Source organism: Nomascus leucogenys, chromosome 23 (assembly GCF_006542625.1).
Source record: "Nomascus leucogenys isolate Asia chromosome 23, Asia_NLE_v1, whole genome shotgun sequence".
NCBI lineage: Eukaryota > Metazoa > Chordata > Mammalia > Primates > Hylobatidae > Nomascus > Nomascus leucogenys.
The window spans coordinates 20,969,508-20,979,058 of record NC_044403.1 but is presented as its reverse complement, the minus strand read 5'-3'; the positions used below and the strand labels follow the sequence as shown (position 1 = coordinate 20,979,058).

At 42.9% G+C, this 9,551-nt stretch overlaps 1 pseudogene; it reads left to right on the top strand.

The window, feature by feature from the left end:
* Nucleotides 1-235: 235 nt before the first annotated feature.
* LOC100590757 lies at nt 236-1,045 on the top strand (annotated as a pseudogene).
* The last annotated feature ends 8,506 nt before the right edge of the window (nt 1,046-9,551 follow it).

Here is a 9,551-nt window from a genome sequence, read left to right as displayed (position 1 = left end):
TCGAGACCATCCTGGCTAACATGGTGCAACCCCATCTCTACTAAAAAAAACAAACAAAAAAGAAAAAAAGAGGTTTAATGGACTCACAGTTCCACATAGCTGGAGAGGACTTACAATCATGGTAGAAGGCAAAGGAGGAGCAAGGCACGTCTTACATGGTGGCAAGCAAGAGAGAAGTAGAGGGGAACTCCCTTTAGAAAGCCATCAAGTCTTGGAGGCATTCAGCTGCTTCAAGATGAAGCTGAACATCTCCTTCCCGGTCACTGGCTGCCAGAAACTCATTGAAGTGGACAATGAATGCAAACTTCGTACTTTTTATGAGAAGCTTATGGCCACAGAAGTTGCTGCTGACACTCTGGGTGAAGAATGGAAAGGTTATGTGGTCCGAATCCGTGGTGGGAACAACAAACAAGGTTTCCCCATGAAGCAGGGTGTCTTGACCCATGGCCATGTCCGCCTGCTACTGAGTGAGGTGCATTCATGTTACAGACCAAGGAGAACTGGAGAAAGAAAGAAAATCAGTTCATGGTTGCATAGTGGATGCCAATCTGAGCGTTCTCAACTTGGTTATTGTTAAAAAAAAAAAAAGTAAAGAAGGATATTCCTGGACTGACTGATACTATGGTGCCTCGTCGCCTGGGGCCCAAAAGATCTAGCAGAATCTGCAAACTTTCCAGTCATTCTGAAGAAGATGATGTCCGCCAGTATGTTGTAAGAAAGCCCTCAAACAAAGGAGGTAAGAAACCTAGGACCAAAGCACCCAAGATTCAGCATCTTGTTACTCCACATTTCCTGCAGCACAATGGGCAGCATATTGCTCTGAAGAAGCCATGTACTAAGAAAAATAAGGAAGAGGCTGCAGAATATGCTAAACTTTTAGGCAAGAGAATGAAGGAGGCTAAAGAGAAGGGCCAGGAACAAATTGTGAAGAGACACAGACTTTCCTCTCTGTGAGCTTCTACTTCTAAGTCTGAATCCAGTCAGAAATAAGATTTTTTGAATAACAAGTAAATAAGATCAGACTCAAAAAAAGGAGAAAAGAATAGAAAAGAAAGCCATCAGGTCTCCTGAGACTTTATCACAAGAACAGCATGGGAAAGACCCATCCCCATGATTCAATTACCTCCCACCAGGTCCCTCCCACAACATGTAGGAATTATGAGAGCTACAATTCAAGATGAGATTTGGGTGGGGACACAGCCAAACCATATGAGGGGGTGGGGAAGCTTTTCTATTGTCTTCTGGCCTCTACTGTTTCTGGTGAGAAATTAGCCATCATTCATAATTTTTTCTTTGGCTGCTTTTAATAATTTATTTTTATCTTTGATTTTCAACACTTTGACTGTGATGTACCTGAGGTTGTTTTTCTTTGTATTTATTCTGCTTGGAGTTCACTGAGCTGATGCAATCTGTGACTTGATTTCTTTTATTAGTTTTAGAAAATTCTTGTCTATTATCTCTCCAAAGATTTCTTCTGTCTCACTCTATCTTTCTTTTCCTTATGGGACTCCAATTACAAATATGTTAAAACATTTGCTATCATCCTAAGGATCGTAGATGCTCTGTTTTATACCCCCAACATTTTTCTATGTGTGTTTTAGTTGGATTACAGTCACATGCTGTATAATGGCAGTTTAGCCAACAACAGACCACATATGTGATGTTGGCGCCGTAAGATTATAATAAAGCTGAAAAATTCCTATCACCTAGTAATGTAGCCATCATAAAGTTGTAGTGCAACACATTTCTTCTGTGTTTGTAGTGATGCTGGTGTAAACAAACCTACTGTGCTGCCAGTTGTATAAAAGTATGGCACACACAATAATGTATAGTATATAATACTTGATAATGATAAAAAAATGACTATGTTACTGGTTTATGTATTTAGTATACATACTTTTATCATTATTTGAGTGTACTTCACATATATATAACATTACATTATATATATATATGTATGTATAAAGTTGACTGTAAAACAACCTCAAGCAGAAACATAAATAACACATTTTTAAAATAGAAAAAAGCAGCTGGGCATGGTGGCTCATGCCTGTAATCCCAGCACTTTAGGAGGATGAGGCAGGTGGATCATCTGAGGTCAGGAGTTTGAGACCAGCCTGGCCAACATGGCGAAACCCCATCTCCACTAAAAATACAAAAAATTAGCCAGGCATGGTGGTGCACACCTGTAGACCCAGCTACTCAGGAGGCTGAGGCAGAATCGCTTGACTCTGGGAGGCAAAGGTTGCAATGAGCTGAGATCACGCCATTGCACTCCAGCCTGAGTGACAGAGCGAGACTCAGTCTCAAAAAAAAGGAAAAAGCCTAAAGAATAAGGATATACAGAAGGAAATATTTTGTACAGCTGTACAATGTGTGCTTGAAGTTGTGTTATTAAAAGAGTCAAAAAGCTAAAAGATGAAAAAGTTTATAAAGTTAAAAAGTTACAGTAAGCTAAGGTTAATTTATTATTGAAGAAAAAAAAATTTTTAAAATAAATTTAGTGGCCGGGCGCAGTGGGTCACACCTGTAATCCCAGCACTTTGGGAGGCCGAGGTGGGTGGACCACCTGGGGTTGGGAGTTTGAGACCAGCCTGACCAACATGGAGAAGCCCCATCTCTACTAAAAATACAAAATTAGCTGGACATGGTGACATATGCCTGTAATCCCAGCTACTTGGGAGTCTGAGGTAGGAGAATCGCTTGAACCCAGGAGGTGGAGGTTGCGGTGAGCCGAGATCGTGCCATTGCACTCCAGCCTGGGCAACAAGAGCGAAACTCCCATCTCAAAAATAAACAAATAAATAAAATAAATTTAGAGTAGCCTAAGTGTCCACTGTTTATAAAGTCCACAGTAGTGTGCAGTGATGTCCTAGGCCTCCACATTCACTCACCACTCACTCGCTCACTCACCCAGAGCAACTTCCAGTCCTGTAAGCTCCATTTATGGTAAGCGCCCTATATAGGTGTACCATATTTTATCTTTTATGGTGTATTTTTATTGTGACTTTCCTATGTTTAGATTTGTTTAGATACATAAATATTTACCATTGGGTTACAATTGCCTACTGTATTCAGTACAGTAACATGCTGTGCACGTTGATAGCCTAGGAGCAATAGGCTATTCCAAGCAACCTAGGTTGTAGTAGGCTATGTGGTATGTGTGAATATACTCTATGATGTTCACACAATGACAAAATTGCCTAACGATGCATTTCTCAGAATGTATTCCCATTGTTAAGCAAAGCGTGACATATTCTTATTGGTCTGATTTTAAGTTTACTGTTCATTTCCACTGCTGTGTCCAGTCTACTGCACATCAAATTACTTCTTCATTTCTGATTTTTTCTTTTTTTTTTTGAGATGGAGTCTTGCTGTGTAGCCCAGGCTGGAGTGCAGTGGTGCAATCTCGGCTCACTGCAAGCTCCGCCTCCTGGGTTCACACCATTCTTCTGCCTTAGCCTCCCAAGTAGCTAGGACTACAGGCACCCACCACCAGGCCTGGCTAATTTTTTGTATTTTTAGTAGAGATGGGGTTTCACCGTATTAGCCAGGATGATCTCAGTCTCCTGACTTCGTGATCCGCCTGCCTCAGCCTCCCAAAGTGCTGGGATTACAGGCATGAGCCACCGTGCCCGGCCTCTGATTTTTTTTTTTTTGAGGCGGAATTTCGCTCTTGTCACCCAGGCTGGAGTGCAGTGGCATGATCTTGGCTCACTGCAACCTCCGCCTCCTGGGTTCAAGTGATTGTCCTGCCTCAGCCTCCCAAATAGCTGGGATTACAGGCACCTGCCACCTCGCCTGGCTAATTTTTTGTATTTTCAGTAGAGATGGGGTTTTGCTATGTTGGGCAAGCTGGTCTCGAACTCCTGACCACAGGTGACCTGCCTGCCTCAGCCTCCCAAAGTGTTGGGATTACAGGTGTGAGCCACCACGCCTGGCCTGATATGTTTTTTATTTCTAGTATTTTCATTCTTTTTTTTTTTTTTTTTGAGATGCAGTCTCACTCTGTCACCCAGGCTGGAGTGCAGTGGGGCAATCTCAGCTCACTGCAAGCTCAGCCTCCCAGGTTCATGCCATTCTCCTGCCTCAGCCTCCTGAGTAGCTGGGACTACAGGCGCCCGCCACCAAGCCTGGCTAATTTTTTGTATTTTTAGTAGAGATGGGGTTTCACCATGTTAGACAGGATGGTCTTGATCCCCTGACCTAGTGATCTGCCCGCCTTGGCCTCCCAAAGTGCTAGGATTACAGGCATGAGCCATTGTGCCCGGCTTAGTATTTTCATTCTTTAAGTGTCTACTCTTTGTTAAAATTTCTCATTTGTTCATAGAAGATGTTTACCTTTTTCACCAGGTCCTTTGTCATATTTGTTAATGTTATTTTAAAGCCCATTTATAATTGCAAAATCTGGGCCTACTTGGGGCCAGGTTTTATTGATGGTTTCCTCTCTTGATAATAGATCATATTTTCTTGTTTCTTTAGGTGCTTTGTAGTTTTAAATTTATGCTGGACATTGCATAAAGTGGAAAGTAGAGGTTAAAGTAATATTTGCTCCCAACAAAGGACACATCCTACAGGAAGCTGAGTAAGTATAATCTGAAGTTAAAGCGAGCCTGGGTATTTTGTGTTTTTGTTTTTTTTTGGTTTTTTTTTGGCAGTTTTAGTTAGATTCCTATCACCATGGGCTTCCGATGTTTTGACAGCAGGATCAAGATGTTCTCCTCAGCAAAGCTTAGGATATGACACCTGCAAGAGCACAGAGATCCCTTTATGCTTTTTATCTAGCCACCAGTTTTACAAACCATGGCGATCCCTCTCATTGGTATTGGAGTGTTATTGCTCCTAGGCCCTCTCAGTGGACAGAGCTACAGAATGTATGTTTGTGTTTGTGTCCATATGAATATACATTCATACATGTATACATACATTTACTTTTACTTATTTTTATGTCTCTCTATACTGGAAAACATAACTTTAATATTTCTAATTCCAATTAAACAGCCCAGGGTTTATTCTAGTTTTCTTCCTCTCCCCTTTCCTAACTCTTCTCCAGGAATGATGGTTTTTATTATTATCCTTTGTATTTTTTTATTTGATCAATCCCTATCTACATAACCAATAGTTGTTACTAACCCCACTTCCGCATAGATGGTCTCGCCACTCTACTTGGGCTCTGACGCACCATCCTGGACTGCCTCCCTGCTGGGATGCCTTGCTCGCCCCATTTCCTCTCTAACTTCTCACCCTGGGCTTCTTAGGTGTGGCCCTGCTCTCCCTGCTCAGGCTCCAGTACCTGACTCCAGGCTACCCTTCTATGGGAACATCTTTATCACTCTGCTTAGACTCCAGCATCTTGTGCCAGGCCGTCCCATAGCACTGGGCATCCTCCTCTCCTGCATGGGCCCCAACATCCCATGCCAGTCCACCCTCACACATATGCCCCCATCACCCGGCATTCACTCAAACACTTCACACCATGCTGCCCTTGTGTGGGACACCTTCCTCATATTCTAGGGCTCCAACGGCCTGTGCTGGTCCAATCCCCCCTGTGCATGTCCTCCTTGCCATGCTTGGGCTCCAACTCCTGTGGCTGGCCCATCCCTCCCTTCTTCCTTCTCCTATCCCTCTGTGGATGCTTTCCCAATCTTTCAGGCTTAGACTTGCCATTCTGGGCCACCAAGATTCAGGGACATCCTTCTAATTCTGCATGGGCTTCAGTACTCAATATTAGGGCTCTTCTCCTGTGGGGATACTCTCTTCACCCAATCTGAATTTCGAAACCAATCCCATGCCTGGTTATATATATGAGACAATATTATAGTGTTAGAGATGAAAGGCAATAATTATGTCATTAGATTAGATCCAGTTGAGATGGGTTGAGAACAGTTATTCACAAAATAATTAACTCCTCTGGAGTGCCTACTGTGTGCCAGGACCTATGCTGACCATTGAGGTGACCATAACCTCTTGGTTGCTATATGCTAGTTTGTTAGGGTTAGTTGCAAGTCTGGCTTAACCATCCTATCCCTCCTTTAGCCATGACACTAAGATTTAAGGGAAGTCAGCCAGTTCCATATTTCTAGTATAATTATCACCCCGGCCGGGCGCAGTGGCTCACGCCTGTAATCCCAGCACTTTGGGAGGCCGAGGTGGGCAGATCACAAGGTTGGGAGTTTGAGACTAGCCTGGCCAGCATGGTGAAACCCCATCTCTACTAAAAATACAAAAATTAGCTGGGTGTGGTGGCTCATGCCTGTAATCCCAGCTACTCGGGAGGCTGAGGCAGGAAAATTGCTTGAACCCAGGAGGCAGAGGTTGCAGTGAGCCAAGATTGTGCCACTGCACTCCAGCCTGGGCAACAGAGCGAGACTTCATCTCAAATAATAATAATTATTATTATTGTTATCACCCCCAGCCTTAAGCCATAATTCTGCCTGCCTCACCATCTTGAACCTCCCCAGAGAACTATTGGCTGTTTAACCATTTTCTCATAGAGACTGTTAGGATTAATCCCATCCTGCCTTATATCCTTTTTTACTTCAGTTACTACCTGAAGTCCGAGCAACCTAGAGAACAGTGTATAATATGCTATCATGGTGCTAAAACGAGTATATTTGACCAGGTACAGTAGCTCACGCCTATAATCCTAGCTCTTTGGGGGGCCAAGATGGGTGGATCACTTGATTCTAGGAGTTTGGGACCAGCCTGGGCAACATGGCAAAACCATGGCTCTACAAAAAATACAAAAATTCACCAGGTACATGGCTCACACCTGTAATCCCAGCACTTTGGGAAGCCGAGGCCGGTGGATCACCTGAAGTCGGGAGTTTGAGATCATCCTGGCCAACATGGTGAAACCCCGTCTCTTCTAAATATACAAAAAATTAGCCGGGCATAGTGGCGGATGCCTGTAATCCCAGCTACTCGGGAGGCTGAGGCAGGGGAAACACTTGAACCTAGGAAGTGGAGGTTGCAGTGAGCTGAGATCATGCCATTGCACTCCAGCCTGGGCAACAAGAGGGAAACTCCGTCTCAAAAACAAACAAACAAAAACTAGCCAGGCATAGTGGCATGAGCCTGTGGTTGCAGCTACTCCAGAGGCTAAAGGGGAGGATCACTGGAGCCTGGGAAGTCAAGGCTGCAGTGAGCCATGATCACGCCACTGCATTCCACCCTGTCTCAAAAAAGAAAAAAAAAAAAGGAGTATATTCAAAATATTTGTTTAAATATTCATGAAATATCTCTCAAAAATTACACAAGAACTGTGTAACAGGTAACACTGATACCTCCAGGGAGGGAAACCAGGTGTTCAGTGGGCTAAGGAAGGGAAATTGTTGACTTTATATATCCTTATGTAACTTTGAGTTTTGAACAGTGTGAATACATTTACCTATCAAATATATATATATATATATATATATAATATAAAAATACTTCATTGACTGAATATGCTCAGTTAACTAGGCACCGTGCTAGGGACTTGGAGTATATAAACAGGTGGTTAATCACAGTCTGTACCCTGAAGGGGATGACCACCTAATGAGAGTGAAAGTTAAGTATGCAAATTACTACAAAGTAATTGATGCAATACTGATATAATCTCAAAGTCCTGGGATTATAATAATTGCAATATCAAAGAGATGAAAAACCTGGAAACCACTATCTCACAAATGGCTTTTTTTTTTTTTGGAGTCTTGCTCTCTAGCCCAGGCTGGAGTGCAGTGGTGCGATCTCAGCTCACTACGACCTCTGCCTCCCAGATTCAAGTGATTCTTCTGCCTCAGCCTCCCGAGTAGCTGGGACTATAGGTGCCTGCCACCACGCCCGGCTAATTTTTGTATTTTTAGTAGAGATGGGGTTTCACCGAATTGGCCAGGCTGGTCTCGAACTCCTGACCTTGTGATCTTCCCTCCTCGGCCTCCCAAAGTGCTGGGATTACAGGCATGAGCCACCGTGCCCAGCCTACAAATGGCTTATTTAGGTATAATATATATATTATATAATATGACTCATTTCCTAATGGTTTGGGGCATTTCAATTTTTAATGATTTTTTTTTTTCAGGACATAAGGCTGACATTGGTTTTGTTGCAGGCTCCTCCTCCCCATCCCTTTGCCTCCCATCCTACCCTTTGCCATTTCTTTCTTTTTTTTTTGAGATGGAGTCTCACTCTGTTGCCCAGGCTGGAGTGCAGTGGCATGATCTTGGCTCACTGCAACCTCTGCCTCCCGGATTCAAGCAATTGTCCTTGCCTCAGCCTCCTGAGTAGCTGAGATTACAGGTGTGCAGCACCACACCCAACTACTTTTTTTATATTTTTGGTAGAGGTAGGGTTTCACCATGTTGGCTAGGCTGGTCTCAAACTCCTGACCTCAAGTGATCCACCTGCCTCAGCCTCACAAATTGCTGGGATTATAGGCATGAGCCATTGCGCCTGGACCCCTTTGCCATTTCGGATCTGGGAATTATTCAGTTGTGGTGTTTTTGTTTTTGTTTTAATTCAAACAAACAAACAAAAGGTTAACAGCTTACTGATGTATTATTTACGTAGCATAGAATTCACCCATTTTAATTGTACAGTTTGAAGAGTTTTAACACATTTATGCAACCGTCACCATAATCCAGTTTTAGAACATTTTCATCACACCAAAAAGTTTCTTCATGCTCATTTGCTTTCTGTCCTTATTGTTTTGCCTTTTCTTGATTTTTTTCTTTTTCTGTTTCTTTTTTTTAGTGATGGAGTCTTTCTATGTTGACCATGCTGAAGGGCAGTGGCTGTTCACAGGCACAATCATAGCGTACAACAGCCTCCAATTCCTGGGCTCAAGTGATCTTCCTGCCTCAGCCTACTGAGTAGCTGGGACTACAGGTACAGGCTCTGCACCCAGGTCTCTTGTATTTTAGTTTTTATTTATTTATTCAATTTATTTATTTTAAGACAGGGTCTCACTCTGTCACCCACGCTGGAGTGCAGTGGTGCAATCACGGCTCACTGCAGCCTCGACCTCCTGGGTTCAAGCCATCCTCTTACCTCAGCCCCCTGAGTAGCTGGGACTATAGGTGTGCACCACCATGTCTGGCTAATTTTTGTATTTTTGTAGAGCTAGGCTCTTGGCATGTTGCCCAGGCTTGTCTGGAACTCCTGGGCTCAAGCCATCTGCCCGTCTTAGCCTCCCAAAGTGCTGGGATTACAGGCGTGAGTCACTGCTCCCGGCTGTATTTTAATTTTTTAATAGAGATGGGTCTTGCTGTGCTGCCCAGGGTGGTGTCATCCTGGCCTCAAACAATCCTCCTACCTCAGTCTCCCAAAGTTCTGGGATTACAGTTGTGACACACTGCATCCAGCCTCATATATATATACATATATATATATACATATATATATATATATACACACATATATATATATACACATATATATACACACATATATATACACACATACATATATATACACATATATATACATATATATACATGTATATACATATATATATACACACGTATATATATATATATACACACACACACACACACACACACACACACACA